Source organism: Piliocolobus tephrosceles, chromosome 21 (genome assembly GCF_002776525.5).
Source record: "Piliocolobus tephrosceles isolate RC106 chromosome 21, ASM277652v3, whole genome shotgun sequence".
Lineage (NCBI taxonomy): Eukaryota > Metazoa > Chordata > Mammalia > Primates > Cercopithecidae > Piliocolobus > Piliocolobus tephrosceles.
In genome coordinates this window covers 29,542,064-29,548,241 of record NC_045454.1, presented here as the reverse complement: position 1 = coordinate 29,548,241, position 6,178 = coordinate 29,542,064, and the positions used below count along the sequence as shown (strand labels likewise).

Sequence of the window (6,178 nt, the reverse complement as noted above, 5' to 3'; positions counted from 1 at the left end):
CATTTATTGAAATTAATACATCTGGCAGAGCACCAGACTTGAATCAAGCAGTATCAATACTACAGTGTACAAAAAGTAAATTAAAAAACTCAAGATGTAGAAGCAGTAGCCATTCTTCTAGGGAATCGGCAACCATCCTTCTAGGGAAGGGACCCACATATACAATCCTTCCCCAAGAACTTTGATGCTACCCCTCTGAAGAGTTTAAGCACAAAACAGAGTGCTTGTATCACATAAGTAAGGACTTTCATAGAGGAAAACTGTAATGTAAATGCTTTTTTTTTTTTTTGCTTTTAAAGGATACTGCAATATAAATATATTAAGCATGGCCTCAAATATCCAACATTTTCCTATCTTACATTTTAAACCAAAGTTGAAAGAACCGACAGGCTTTATAAAGAACTCTCTTCACAGCACAGCTATAGTTCACTTTAAACAAAAAATGTTCCCTTTGTGCTATATCCTTAAAAGTAAACAAAATATGCAGATAAATGAGAAGTTTAGATTCTGCATCACGCATTATTCAATCTCACCTTCTGGTATAAAACTGGATACAGTCAAACTTGCAAAGCATTCACTTAATATTTTAGTTGAAGCAAACTTAAAAGGTATATGAGTGTTCGGTGAAGGAGACCTTTGTGAGGTTCAGTGGTGTCCTTGGCACTCAGAGGTTCAGCTGAAGTCCCGACTGGTGAGGACAAGTGGAGCCACAAGGGTCCAGACGTAAAGCAGGAGGCAGACCCAGCTGGAGCTGATCTTGACCCATGCAGCTGGCCACTTGCTGGTCATGCTCTGAAACTTTGCATCAGGGCTGTACTAGCTGGTCAGGGTCATCATGATGTACAAAGAAGCCAAGCAGAGCATGAGGTGGAATAAGGAGTAGCTATACTGCACTCTCTCTTTCTCGTTGTCCACAGCCCGTCGAGGCTGTCCATCTTCTTCATCACTGGCACCATTGGTAGTTGTATCACCAAGGATGACGCTGTCACTCCCTGACAGGGTCAGCTTGTCTACTTGGCTATTAGTGGAAGTGCGGATGCTAGAATACAAAAGACAGAGAACAAAGACAAACAGTCCAATAAAATTATCTGAATCCAGTAAAGACCCACTCTTTGATGGTGGAGTAGGGGTAGGGACCATAGCAGTTGAATTTCCAGGAGCCAGTGTTGGTGGTTATGCATGTAATAAAGCTCATCAGGCTGGGGTTCAGGAACGATCAGGTTCATTGGACATGGCTGACCAGGTGAGGTACATAATGTAGAGGGTGATGAGGGAGGACTGCAAGAGGCCGGAGCGAGGCTGGTGTTCCTGAATTTTTGGGTGGATCAATATAATAGAAGCCACAACGCAAAGGATCAGGTTAATACTGATGAAGAACTTGTTTTCTGTGCAGCCATCTGGTTTGATGTAGTATGTATAGAGCAGCCCGACACAGATGATTGACCGGATATAAATGGCGCTTGTGAAAGACAGTAAAGCGGCATACCACAACCTTGGGTTTCCTTCTTCCATTCGATTTACCCATGATTCATTCCAAGAATGAGCAAAGTCTACTAACAGCACCAGCTGAATGAGGATGAAGAGGGCAGCCCCCATCATGCCAGCAACAAACCAGACTGAGCTGAAATAGCCCCCAGGGATGTAGAAAGATCCAACCATGATTCCAATAAGGGCAGCAATTTTGAAGAACCAAAACCCATTGTGTACTGCTGCTCGGGGATCTTTACTTGTTTTTACTTTCAACATGAGCAGAGAAAAGACAAAGAAAAAGATGGCCATGGCAAAGCTGATCCGATACACAGCTTTATAACCAACCAGCACATCACAATCTTTACTGCATTTATATCAGCCTCATGGATTTTAAATCCCCCTTCACAAAATCCAGGAATCTTCTTCAGGTACGTTTCCATCTCTTTTCTCTGCATGATATAGGATACGACAGCACTCAGGAGGAGAATGAAAGCATAAATGAGGTGAGTCAACGTGGAATTCTTACTGTTAGGACAGCAACTACACAGCAAACATGAGACACCACTGCAGAGGCATGGAACCCAGCTGGTGAGGGAGAAGACACCCAGCACAGCCCCCTTGGTGACACCAGTGATGGTGGTGGCCGGTCCTGAGGCTGCTTTCTAATGCAGTGTTAAGTGCCAGCTGAGGCCGAGATGGAGTCTCATTCTTTTTGTTCAGGTTGGAGTGCAATGGCGCGATCTCAGCTCACTACAAGCTCTGACTCCCAAGTTCAAGCGATTCTCCTGTCTCAGCCTATTGAGTAGCTGTGATTACAGGTATCCAGCACCATGCCCAGCTAATTTTTTCTATTTTTAGTAGCGATGGGGTTTCACAATGTTGGCCAGCCTGGCCTCAAACTCCTGATCTCAGATGATCCACCCACCTTGGCCTCCAAAAGGCATGAGCCACCTCACCCGGCCAAGGTTAATATTAATATTAATATGTAGGTTTTGTTACTGTCATAATGTTAATTATTTTGTTTTATTTTTTCATGTATCTGGTTTAATAAAATTCTATCATGTTGTGATTTATTTCTTTTTCTCTTTTGTTTTATAAGACTGTTGGGGCCTGTGCTGGGGGTGGTGGAGAATGAACAGACACAAGAGACAAAGACAAACAGAGAACATGGCGGCCGCACCTAGAGCCTCCGCCTCACTTTATTTATACTCCATAAACCCCACATCAACAGAAATAACACAATGCAAAACAAACTTTCTGCACCCAGATGTAACCTTCTGCTTAGTTCCTTGTCTCTAAACTTTTTCTTATTTGTCCGCCTTCTTGGAGCCTACTAGAGTTCATTAAAAGTTCAACTAGAGATAGTGTCCTTGACTACTGGAGTTCATTAAAAGTGCAACTAGCTAGAGATACTGTCCTTGAGCCTTATTTATTCTTAGCATATTATTTTCAATGGCCCCTGCATTTCCCCCTTTTTGTTTTGCCTCAATCCTAAAAAGATAGCCTGTATTTGTTCCTGTGTTTTCCTTTGTTTTTGGATGCGACAGAGGGAGCATCGGATCACCATGAGAAGTAAACCTAATCCAAGCATCCAAAGCAGTATATTTCCAGAGATGGTAGAAATCTATGTTTTCATCTGGGTCCATGGGTCAAGGGCAGCAAAGCATTGGCCCAGCTCCTGCAGTGTAGTTGCTCCAGACAATACATGTAGTTGCTGTTGAAATGCTTTGGAAATGTTTCGAGTGAGTTCTTGGATGTCCAAACTAATATTTTTATGGCCTATTAATAATCTTCAGATTTCGGTCCAATTCTGAGAAACATTAAAAGGCACAGGTGTTACGCAAAATTGAGTGGAGTTCCAATCACATTGCAATGTTATCCGCGTACTGAGGACAGTAAGCTGATCTCCAAGCCACGTTAAGGCTTGTTCTACGTTGTCCAATCTTTCAGCAAGTTGAGAGTCAATGTTCCGTTGTTGCAGCCCCAACTGGTGAGATTGTTCATGCCATTGCCGTACAAATTCCGCATTTTGTATGCTTTGATGTAACGCGAGCCCTGCCACAGCTGCAGTGGAGGCAATGGCAACAAGGCTCATCACCAAGGCAATTATAAGTCCAAGGGCACGAGGGGTCCACTGAAGGGAAGTCCAAATATAAGTCTCAAGAGGTGATGCCCCCCACGGTCACGTCAGATTGACAGGTAGCCAAATTTCCTTATGAGTCTTGAGGATATAAATATCCCCCGTAAAACTGTGCCACCAGGAATGATTGAGTCAAGACAAAAATGTACACGTATCTTTACAATTAACAATCCCCGTATCATTATCCCACGCTAAGTTCCCCACTAAAAATAGGTAAGGCTTTTGGACACAAGCAATAATATATCAGGAGGTATTCCGATGTAACTGAATATGAAAGGAGTTATGCGGGTTAGAAAGATTAAGAGTCATATTCCCCACAAAAGTGCTAATAGCATCACCTGCAGCTAATAACTTTCAAAGATGACTCTGTACTTTTAAAGAGTGTCTAAGATGAGGCATAGGTGGTGACAGGCCTCCTTCACGCCATACCAAAATTTCATTACCATCAGCAGCAATATTTTTATTTACCCAGTGCCATTTCAAAGGTATGTGACTAAATTTTGTTTGAAAATCACTGTGCACACTCCAATCAGTTACTTGTAGCCCATTGTACTCTAATAAAATCCGGGGCTTAGTTCCCCGACAGTGCTGCCATGCCAGCACCTCAATATTAGAGGAAACCTCTGGGATAGGACAAAAAGGTAAGGAACTAGGAATAGTCTCATTACTATACACATTATGATTATACTGAAAACTTCTAGTTACAATAATAACAGTGTTAGCAGCCACATGGCTATGATTATAGCGAACAGCCCAAGCTTCATGTGATTTCTGGAGACAATGAGGACTATTTCCCATGCAAATCGGAAGTCCTTCCATTCCAAATTGGTGTGTGCTGTTTATTATTCCCATTTCCCATTCTATATTGTCCTTGTCCACATAGGGGGACGGCATCCAAGTAGTGTCATTGGGGAAAACCTTAACTTCCGCCTCCCCCCAGGCGACTCCCTGATACAAGGGTGGAAAGGGAATATAAGTCCAATATTCATACAAAGCCTCACTAAGGGAAATAAGTCCCCTGCCGAAACACATCCAACAAAAGAAGAGATGCATACTGAATCCAGTTTTCTTTTCAACAGGGTTTCAATCGTCTTGTAGGAAACCACTCAGGTCCGCTCCCTGTAAGGACAAGAGCATAGCCCTGTCCCTGTTTTAGAACCTGCCCTTGAGCATACTTACCTTCTTCATTAGGATACCAAACCTTTAAATTTTCGGCAGGGACTATCACCGAGGGAGGTGAGGAAAGATGAGTTACGGCAGCGGAGTCCTGCAGTTATCTCCTTTGATTCAGAAACTTTAAACAAAACTTTAAAAATCTGATTTCTGGGGGACTCATTTCCCCCTTTTTGTTTTAGCAGTTGAGTTTTTAAGGTTAAATTTGCATGCTCAATAATGGCTTGACCTTGACTGTTGTCCGGGATGTCGGTGAGATGTTGAATATTGTATTGCTGTAAGAAAACTTGTAACTTATGAGAAACATAGGCAGGGGCATTATCAGTTTTAAGTATTAAAGGAATGTCCATGATGGCAAAACAAGCTAAGAGATGAGTAATAACAGAATCAGCTTTTTCAGATGGCAAAGGAGTGGTCCATTGAAAATGAGAGAAAGTATCAATGGTATGATGAACATACTTTAATCGTCTAAAAAAAGGGACATGTGTGACGTCCATTTGTCAAATCTGATTAACTTGAGTATCTCACGGATTAATCCCAGGATGGAAAGATGGAATGTTCAAAGGAGCACAAGAAGGACAAGCTCTAATAAGAGAACGAGCTTGTTTACGAGTTAAATGAAACCGTCATTGAAGGCCAGAACTATTAGTGTGATGTAGAGCATGTTTCTGTTCTGCAGCCTGCAGGTGGCCGATTAAAAGTGAATCAATTTGAGCATTACCATGAACTAACAGTCCAGGAAGTTGAGAATGAGAACGATGATGAGTGATAAATAAAGGAGCTTGACGTCAGCTCAAAGTAGAGGACAACAAAGAAAAGAGTTTTTGAAGAGAAGAAGTAGTACAAAGAGGTAAAGTGGCTTGAGATATATAAAAAGTAACATACACGGCGTATTGAGAATCACTAACAATGTTACAACTGGTGGAAGGAAAATCAAGTAAAACCATGAGAATAGCAAACAGTTCTCCTTGTTGCACCGAGGGATAAGGATAAACTGTAACTCGAGATTGATAAACACTCCAATATCCAGCCTTATCATTGCTATTAGTATCAGTAAAAAAGGTAGGACCTTGAACAGGAAATAAAGATATTGGTGAGAAAGGCAACACAGAATGTTGTCTAAAAATTGAAAAGATCGGAGACATAGGATATTGGGTAGAAAATTGTCTGACAAATGAAACGCAAGCAACTTGTCAAGAATCAGAAGTGGCAAGAAGATAAGTAATTTGACTATGAGTGAATTGAGAGATAATGAAAGAAGGATCTCCTCCCCAGAGTTGTCGACAGCAATGCCGTCCTTTGATGATCAATTCAGCTAAATGGTTGATATAAGTAATTAAGCATTTAGATGTTTTGTTGGATAAAAAAATCCATTCTAACGGCTGATTTGTTTGA

At 41.6% G+C, this 6,178-nt stretch overlaps 1 pseudogene across 1 annotated transcript; it reads right to left on the bottom strand.

The window, feature by feature from the left end:
* Positions 1 to 299: 299 nt before the first annotated feature.
* On the bottom strand, positions 300 to 2,076 carry LOC111529521 (annotated as a pseudogene). Its single transcript, XR_002727450.3, has one exon. The product of XR_002727450.3 is annotated as a serine incorporator 3 pseudogene (transcript).
* Between the last annotated feature and the right edge of the window lie 4,102 nt (positions 2,077 to 6,178).